Below are 9,913 nucleotides of genomic sequence, written 5' to 3' on the forward strand. Positions count from 1 at the left end.
CTGATTTAAAGTCATCATCAATGAGAGCCATGCCCAGTTCAATGCTTTTCCCTCTTCAAAATGTGGATTTGGAGTTGGTCGGCTCAAAATTCATCCTGAAAAATAATATGATAATGCTGAGATGCCTGAACATAATCCGTTCCAAGTAAGAAAGACTTGATGTTCATATAATCAGGCTTTTGAGCATCGTTTATCTACCTCAAGTTTCCAAAAACGTCAAGTGATTTACTAAAATAACCAAAAAAATTTGCAAAATTTATACTGTTAGAAAGCTGTTTATCCAGTAGTTGATAAGGGTTTTTCATTGTGTGGTAAAAGGCTTCATCCAAGAGAAAATGTATGGTTGGTGCAAAACAAAGAGCATGTCCCAGTCCATCAGCCACGACATCGGTCTGTAGCCACCGGACAAGATCGAGAGAAATACCGCTTACCTGATGGCACCCATGTTGGTTCCTTTAGTTAGCGGCATGTCGCAAATGTAATGTCGCTGCAGAACGGATTATGTAAAGAACATTCAAAGATAAAGTCAGTCTGGTACTAGAAACCCCCTCCAGTGATCAGAGACCACTGTCATGGGGAATAGACTAGCAAATATGCAAATTGAACGACCCAGGTAAACGGTCAAAATGTTACTGAAACATAAACAGCAGGAATTGTTCCTGCGCTGTTATAGTCCATCACCTTAACCACTTGGCCATGATTACTCGGATATTAAGCTGTTATGAGCTTCACACACCTTTGCTAATTGCACCATGTTCAAGCTCAGTGATTATCCTTATGGAAGACATCTCAGAAAATGAATTGAAAATTCCAGGTCTCAGTAAAAACTAAATTAAAGTCATCATCACTGGGAACCATGCGCAGTTCAATGGTTTTACCTCTTCATAATGTGGATTTGGAGTTGGTCGGCTCCAAAAACATCCTTGAAAATGCTGAGAAGCCTGAACATAATCATTTCCAAGTAAGAAGACTTGATGTTCATATGATCAGGCTTTTGAGCATCTTTTAACCACATCAAATTTCAAAAAACGTCAAGCCATTAACTAAAATAACCAAAAAAAATTGCAAAATTTATACTGTTAGAAAGCTGTTCATCCAGTAGTCGATAAGGGTTTTAAATTGTGTGGTAAAAGGCTTCATCCGAGAGATAATTTAAGGTTGGAGCAAATCAAAGCGCATGTCTCAGTCCATCAGCCACGATAGCGGTCTGTGACCACTGGACAAGATTGAGAGAAACGCCTCCGACATGATGGCACCCATGGTGCTTCTTTTAGTTAGCAGCATGTCGCAAATGTAATGTCGCTGCAGAATGAATTATCTAAAGAACATTCAAAGAAAAAGTCATTCTGGTCCTAGAAACCCGCTCCAATGATAAGAGACCACTGTCATGGGGAATAGACTAGCAAATATGCAAATTGAACAATGCAGTTAAACGGTCAATATGTTACTGAATCATAGATGTAGTCGGCAGGCTTTGAACCTGCGCGGGGAAACCCAAACGGATTTCAAGTCCATCGCCTTAACCACTCTGCCACGACTACACAGATAGCAAGCTTTAATGAGCTTCACAAACCTTTGCTAATTGCACCATGTTCAAGCTCAGTGATTATCCTTCTGGAAGATATCTCAGAAAATGAAAAGAAAATTCCAGGTCTCAGTAAAATGTAAAAACTGATTTAAAGTCATCATCAATGAGAGCCATGCCCAGTTCAATGCTTTTCCCTCTTCAAAATGTGGATTTGGAGTTGGTCGGCTCCAAATACATCCTTAAAAATAATATGATAATGCTGAGATGCCTGAACATAATCAGTTCCAAGTAAGAAAGACTTGATGTTCATATAATCAGGCTTTTGAGCATCATTTATCTACCTCAAGTTTCCAAAAACGTCAAGTGATTTACTAAAATAACCAAAAAAATTTGCAAAATTTATACTGTTAGAAAGCTGTTTATCCAGTAGTTGATAAGGGTTTTTCATTGTGTGGTAAAAGGCTTCATCCAAGAGAAAATGTAAGGTTGGTGCAAATCAAAGTGCATGTCCCAGTTCATCAGCCAAGACAGCGGTCTGTGGCCACCGGACAAGATCGAGAGAAATACCGCTTACCTGATGGCACCCATGTTGGTTCCTTTAGTTAGCGGCATGTCGCAAATGTAATGTAGCTGCAGAACGGATTATCTAAAGAACATTCAAAGATAAAGTCAGTCTGGTCCTAGAATCCCCTCCAGTGATCAGAGACCACTGTCATGGGGAATAGGCTAGCAAATATGCAAATTCAACGACCCAGGTAAACGGTCAAAATGTTACTGAAACATAGACAGCAGCAATTGTTCCTGCGCTGTTATAGTACATCACCTTGACCACGATTACTATGATATTAAGCTGTTATGAGTTTCACACACCTTTGCTAATTGCACCATGTTCAAGCTCAGTGATTATCCTTAAGGAAGACATCTCAGAAAATGAAATGAAAATTCCAGGTCTCAGTAAAATGTAAAAACTAAATTAAAGTCATCATCAATGGGAACCATGCGCAGTTCAATGCTTTTACCTCTTCATAATGTGGATTTGGAGTTGGTCGGCTCCAAAAACATCCTTGAAAATGCTGAGAAGCCTGAACATAATCATTTCCAAGTAAAAAGACTTGATGTTCATATAATCAGGCTTTTGAGCATCTTTTAACCGCCTCAAATTTCAAAAAATGTCAAGCCATTAACTAAAATAACCTAAAAAAATTGCAAAATTTATACTGTTAGAAAGCTGTTCATCCAGTAATCGATAAGGGTTTTAAATTGTGTGGTAAAAGGCTTCATCTGAGAGATAATTTAAGGTTGGAGCAAATCAAAGCGCATGTCTCAGTCCATCAGCCACGACAGCGGTCTGTGACCACTGGACAAGATCCAGAGAAACGCCTCCGACATGATGGCACCCATGGTGCTTCTTTTAGTTAGCAGCATGTCGCAAATGTAATGTCGCTGCAGAACGGATTATCTAAAGAACATTCAAAGATAAAGTCAGTCTGGTCCTAGAAACCCGCTCCAGTGATCAGAGACCACTGTCATGGGGAATAGACTAGCAAATATGCAAATTGAACAAACCAGATAAACGGTCAAAATGTTACTGAATCATAGACGTAGTCGGCAGGATTTGACGCTGCGCGAGGAAACCCCAATGGATTTCAAATCCATCGCCTTAACCACTCGGCCACGACTTCACAGATAGCAAGCTTTTCTGAGCTTCACAAACCTTTGCTAATTGCACCATGTTCAAGCTCAGTGATTATCCTTCTGGAAGACATCTCAGAAAATGAAAAGAAAATTCCAGGTCTCAGTAAAATGTAAAAACTGATTTAACGTCATCATCAATGAGAGCCATGCCCAGTTCAATGCTTTTCCCTCTTCAAAATGTAGATTTGGAGTTGGTCGGCTCCAAATACATCCTTAAAAATAATATGAAAATGCTGAGATGCCTGAACATAATCAGTTCCAAGTAAGAAAGACTTGATGTTCATATAATCAGGCTTTTAAGCATCGTTTATCTGCCTCAAGTTTCCAAAAACGTCAAGTGATTAACTAAAATAACCAAAAAAATTTGCAAAATTTATACTGTTAGAAAGCTGTTTATCCAGTAGTTGATAAGGGTTTTTCATTGTGTGGTAAAAGGCTTCATCCGAAAGAAAATGTAAGGTTGGTGCAAATCAAAGTGCATGTCCCAGTCCATCAGCCACGACAGCGGTCAGTGGCCACTGGACAAGATCGAGAGAAATACCGCTTACCTGATCGCACCCATGTTGGTTCCTTTAGTTAGCGGCATGTCGCAAATGTAATGTCGCTGCAGAACGGATTATCTAAAGAACATTCAAAGATAAAGACAGTCTGGTCTTAGAAACCCCCTCAGTCCACTGTCATGGGGAATAGACTAGCAAATATGCAAATTGAACGACCCAGGTAAACAGTCAAAATGTTACTGAAACATAGACAGCAGGAATTGTTCCTGCGCTGTTATAGTCCATCACCTTAACCACTTGGCCACGATTACTCGGATACTAAGCTGTTTTGAGCTTCACACACCTTTGCTAATTGCACCATGTTCAAGCTCAGTGATTATCCTTATGAAAGACATCTCAGAAAATGAAATGAAAATTCCAGGTCTCAGTAAAATGTAAAAACTAAATTAAAGTCATCATCACTGGGAACCATGCGCAGTTCAATGCTTTTACCTCTTCATAATGTGGATTTGGAGTTGGTCGGCTCCAAAAACATCCTTGAAAATGCTGAGAAGCCTGAACATAATCATTTCCAAGTAAGAAGACTTGATGTTCATATAATCAGGCTTTTGAGCATCTTTTAACCGCCTCAAATTTCAAAAAACGTCAAGCCATTAACTAAAATAACCAAAAAAATTGCAAAATATATCCTGTTAGAAAGCTGTTCATCCAGTAGTCGATAAGGGTTTTAAATTGTGTGGTAAAAGGCTTCATCCGAGAGATAATTTAAGGTTGGAGCAAATCAAAGCGCATGTCACAGTCCATCAGCCATGACAGCGGTCTGTGACCACTGGACAAGATTGAGAGAAACGCCTCCGACATGTTGGCACCCATGGTGCCTCTTTTAGTTAGCAGCATGTCGCAAATGTAAAGTCGCTACAGAACGGATTATCTAAAGAACATTCAAAGATAAAGTCAGTCTGGTCCTATAAACCCGCTCCAGTGATCAGAGACCACTGTCATGGGGAATAGACTAGCAAATATGCAAATTGAACAACCCAGTTAAACGGTCAAAATGTTACTAAATCATAGACGTAGTCGGCAGGATTTGACGCTGCGCGAGGAAACCCCAATGGATTTCAAATCCATCGCCTTAACCACTTGGCCACGACTACACAGATAGCAAGCTTTTCTGAGCTTCACAAACCTTTGCTAATTGCACCATGTTCAAGCTCAGTGATTATCCTTCTGGAAGACATCTCAGAAAATGAAAAGAAAATTCCAGTTCTCAGTAAAATGTAAAAACTGATTTAACGTCATCATGAATGAGAGCCATGCCCAGTTCAATGCTTTTCCCTCTTCAAAATGTGGATTTGGAGTTGGTCGGCTCCAAATACATCCTTAAAAATAATATGATAATGCTGAGATGCCTGAACATAATCAGTTCCAAGTAAGAAAGACTTGATGTTCATATAATCAGGCTTTTAAGCATTGTTTATCTGCCTGAAGTTTGCAAAAACGTCAAGTGATTAACTAAAATAACCAAAAAATTTTGCAAAATTTATACTGTTAGAAAGCTGTTTATCCAGTAGTTGATAAGGGTTTTTCATTGTGTGGTAAAAGGCTTCATCCGAGAGAAAATGTAAGGTTGGTGCAAATCAAAGTGCATGTCCCAGTCCATCAGCCACGACAGCGGTCTGTGGCCACTGGACAAGATCGAGAGAAATACCGCTTACCTGATCGCACCCATGTTGGTTCCTTTAGTTAGCAGCATGTCGCAAATGTAATGTCGCTGCAGAACGGATTATCTAAAGAACATTCAAAGATAAAGTCATTCTGGTCCTAGAAACCCCCTCAGTCCACTGTCATGGGGAATAGACTAGCAAATATGCAAATTGAACGACCCAGGTAAACGGTCAAAATGTTACTCAAACATAGACAGCAGGAATTGTTCCTGCGCTGTTATAGTCCATCACCTTAACCACTTGGCCACGATTACTCGGGTATTAAGCTGTTTTGAGCTTCACACACCTTTGCTAATTGCACCATGTTCAAGCTCAGTGATTATCCTTATGAAAGACATCTCAGAAAATGAAATGAAAATTCCAGGTCTCAGTAAAATGTAAAAACTAAATTAAAGTCATCATCAATGGGAACCATGCACAGAGGTAATGCTTTTATCTCTTCATAATGTGGATTTGGAGTTGGTCGGCTCCAAAAACATCCTTGATAATGCTGAGAAGCCTGAACATAATCATTTCCAAGTAAGAAGACTTGATGTTCATATAATCAGGCTTTTGAGCATCTTTTAACCGCCTCAAATTTCAAAAAACGTCAAGCCATTAACTAAAATAATGAAAAAAAATTGCAAAATTTATATTGTTAGAAAGCTGTTCATCCAGTAGTCGATAAGGGTTTTAAATTGTGTGGTAAAAGGCTTCATCTGAGAGATAATTTAAGGTTGGAGCAAATCAAAGCGCATGTCTCAGTCCATCAGCCACGACAGCGGTCTGTGACCACTGGATAAGATCGAGAAATACCTCCGACATGATGGCACCCACGGTGCTTCTTTTAGTTAGCAGCATGTCGCAAATGTAATGTCGCTGCAGAACGGATTATCTAAAGAACATTCAAAGATAAAGTCAGTCTGGTCCTAGAAACCCCCTCCAGTGATCAGAGACCACTGTCATGGGGAATAGACAAGCAAATATGCAAACTGAACAACCCAGTTAAACGGTCAAAATGTTACTGAATCATAGACGTAGTCGGCAGGATTTGAACCTGCGCGGGGAAACCCCAATGGATTTCAAGTCCACCGCCTTAACCACTCGGCCACGACTACACAGATTGCGAGCTTTTATGAGCTTCACAAACCTTTGCTAAGTGCACCATGTTCAAGCTCAGTGATTATCCTTCTGGAAGACATCTCAGAAAATGAAAAGAAAATTCCAGGTCTCAGTAAAATGTAAAAACTGATTTAAAGTCATCATCAATGAGAGCCATGCCCAGTTCAATGCTTTTCCCTCTTCAAAATGTGGATTTGGAGTTGGTCGGCTCCAAATACATCCTTAAAAATATTATGATAATGCTGAGATGCCTGAACATAATCAGTTCCAAGTAAGAAAGACTTGATGTTCATATAATCAGGCTTTTGAGCATCGTTTATCTGCCTCAAGTTTCCAAAAATTTCAAGTGATTTACTAAAATAACCCAAAAAATTGCAAAATTTATACTGTTAGAAAGCTGTTTATCCAGTAGTTGATAAGGGTTTTTCATTGTGTGGTAAACGGCTTCATCCGAGAGAAAATTTAAGGTTGGTGCAAATCAAAGTGCATGTCTCAGTCCATCAGCCACGACAGCGGTCTGTGGCCACCGGACAAGATCGAGAGAAATACCGCTTACCTGATGGCACCCATGTTGGTTCCTTTAGTTAGCGGCATGTCGCAAATGTAATGTCGCTGCAGAACGGATTATCTAAATAACATTCAAAGATAAAGTCAGTCTGGTCCTAGAAACCCGCTCCAGTGATCAGAGACCAACTGTCATGGGGAATAGACTGGCAAATATGCAAATTGAATGACCCAGGTGAACGGTCAAAATGTTACTGAAACATAAACATAGTGAGCAGGAATTGATCCTGCACTGTTTTAGTTCATTACCTTAACCACTCGGTTACGATTACTCGGATATTAAGCTGTTATGTGCTTCACACACCTTTGCTAATTGCAACATGTTCAAGCTCAGTGATTATCCTTATGAAAGACATCTCAGAAAATGAAATGAAAATTCCAGGTCTCAGTAAAATGTAAAAACTAAATTAAAGTCATCATCAATGGGAACCATGCACAGTTCAATTCTTTTACCTCTTCATAATGTGGATTTGGAGTTGGTCGGCTCCAAATACATCCTTCAAAATAATATGATAATGCTGAGATGCCTGAACATAATCAGTTCCAAGTAAGAAAGACTTGATGTTCATATAATCAGGCTTTTGAGCATCGTTTATCTACCTCAAGTTTCCAAAAACGTCAAGTGATTTACTAAAAATAACCAAAAAAAATTGCAAAGTTTATACTGTTAGAAAGCTGTTTATCCAGTAGTTGATAAGGGTTTTTCATTGTGTGGTAAAAGACTTCATCCAAGAGAAAATGTAAGGTTGGTGCAAATCAAAGTGCATGTCCCAGTCCATCAGCCACGACAGCGGTCTGTGGCCACCGGACAAGATCGAGAGAAATACCGCTTACCTGATGGCATCCATGTTGGTTCCTTTAGTTAGCGGCATGTCGCAAATGTAATGTCGCTGCAGAACGGATTATCTAAAGAACATTCAAAGATAAAGTCAGTCTGGTCCTAGAAACCCCCTCCAGTGATCAGAGACCACTGTCATGGGCAATAGACTAGCAAATATGCAAATTGAACGACCCAGGTAAACGGTCAAAATGTTACTGAATCATAGACATAGTCGGCAGGATTTGAACCTGCGCAGGGAAACCCCAATGGATTTCAAGTCCATCTCCTTAACCACTCGGCCACGACTACACAGGTAGCAATCTTTTATGAGCTTCACAAACCTTTGCTAATTGCACCATGTTCAAGCTCAGTGATTATCCTTCTGGAAGACCTCTCAGAAAATGAAAAGAAAATTCCAGGTCTCAGTAAAATGTAAAAACTGATTTAAAGTCATCATCAATGGGAACCATGCACAGTTCAATGCTTTTACCTCTTCATAATGTGGATTTGGAGTTCGTCGGCTCCAAATACATCCTTAAAAATAATATGATAATGCTGAGATGCCTGAACATAATCAGTTCCAAGTAAGAAAGACTTGATGTTCATATAATCAGGCTTTTGAGCATCGTTTATCTGCCTCAAGTTTCCAAAAACGTCAAGTGATTTAACTAAAATAACCAAAAAAAAGGAAAATTTATACTGTTAGAAAGCTGTTTATCCAATAATTGATAAGGGTTTTTCATTGTGTGGTAAAAGGCTTCATCCGAGAAAATTTAAGGTTGGTGCAAATCAAAGTGCATGTCCCAGTCCATCAGCCACGACAGCGGTCTGTGGCCACTGGACAAAATCGAGAGAAATATCTCTTACCTGATGGCACCCACGGAGCTTCTTTTAGTTAGCGGCATTTCACACATGTAATGTCGCTGCAGAACGGATTATCTAAACAACATTCAAAGATAAAGTCAGTCTGGTCCTAGAAACCGGCTGCAGTGATCACAGACCAATGTCATGGGGAATAGACTAGCTAAAATGCAAATTGAAAAATCCAGGTAAACAGTCAATATGTTATTGAAACATAAATGTAGTCAGCATGATTTGAACCTGTGCGGGGAAATGGGTTTTCAAGTCCATTACCTTAACCACTCGGCCACGATTACTCAGATACTAAGTTGCTATGAGCTTCACACACCTTTGCTAATTGCACCATGTTCAAGCTCAGTGATTATCCTTCTGGAAGATTTCTCAGAAAATGAAAAGAAAATTCCAGGTTTCAGCAAAATGTAAAAAATGATTTAAAGTCATCATCAATGGGAGCCATGCCCAGTTCAATGGTTTTCCTTCTTCATAATGTGGATTTGGAGTAGGTCCGCTCCAAAAACATCCTTAAAAATAATCTGAAAATGCTGTGCTGTGAAGACTGAACATAATCATATCCAAGTAAGAAAGACTGGACGTTCATATCATCAGGCTTCAGAGCATCTTTTATCTGCCTCAAGTTTCCAAAAACATCAAGCGATTAACTAAAATAACCAAAAAAATTGCAAAATTTATACTGTTAGAAAGCTATTCATCCAGTAGCTGATAAAGGTTTTTCATTGTGTGGTAAAAGGCTTCCTCCGAGAACAAATTTAAGGTTGGTGCAAATTAAACTACATGTCCCAGTCCATCAGCCACGACAGCAGTCTGTGGCCACTGGACAAGATCGAGAGAAATATCTCTTGGAAGCACTATGGCTTTTTCAGATGCGGTAGTAATTGTTCTAGATGCGGTGTGATGTCCCAATGCAAAATCTTCTGTAGTGCGGCAAATATCAAATTTTATTATATTAAAGACTTTGTTAATTGCAGGTCCATGGGGTTGGTGTATAAGGCTAGTTTCACACTAGCATTTTTGAGCGCAGCGACGGCCTGCGCACGGCCGCCGCTAAGCCCCGCCCCCTGCCGAGCCTCCGCCGGTAGCTCCGCCTACCGGTGCATGAAGC

The 9,913-nt window shown here is 39.8% G+C and overlaps 4 non-coding genes across 4 annotated transcripts; all 4 read right to left on the reverse strand.

The window, feature by feature from the left end:
• Positions 1 to 1,459: 1,459 nt before the first annotated feature.
• On the reverse strand, positions 1,460 to 1,541 carry TRNAS-UGA (transfer RNA serine (anticodon UGA)). The gene has a single exon. It is a non-coding gene; the product is annotated as a tRNA-Ser (tRNA).
• Positions 1,542 to 4,795: 3,254 nt separating this feature from the next.
• Positions 4,796 to 4,877, reverse strand: TRNAS-UGA (transfer RNA serine (anticodon UGA)). The gene has a single exon. It is a non-coding gene; the product is annotated as a tRNA-Ser (tRNA).
• Positions 4,878 to 6,462: 1,585 nt separating this feature from the next.
• Positions 6,463 to 6,544, reverse strand: TRNAS-UGA (transfer RNA serine (anticodon UGA)). Its single transcript has one exon. It is a non-coding gene; the product is annotated as a tRNA-Ser (tRNA).
• Positions 6,545 to 8,159: 1,615 nt separating this feature from the next.
• On the reverse strand, positions 8,160 to 8,241 carry TRNAS-UGA (transfer RNA serine (anticodon UGA)). Its single transcript has one exon. It is a non-coding gene; the product is annotated as a tRNA-Ser (tRNA).
• Positions 8,242 to 9,913: the final 1,672 nt, after the last annotated feature.

Source organism: Dendrobates tinctorius, unplaced genomic scaffold (assembly GCF_039654945.1).
Source record: "Dendrobates tinctorius isolate UK_male_01 unplaced genomic scaffold, ASM3965494v1 ptg000047l, whole genome shotgun sequence".
In the NCBI taxonomy this organism is placed as follows: domain Eukaryota; kingdom Metazoa; phylum Chordata; class Amphibia; order Anura; family Dendrobatidae; genus Dendrobates; species Dendrobates tinctorius.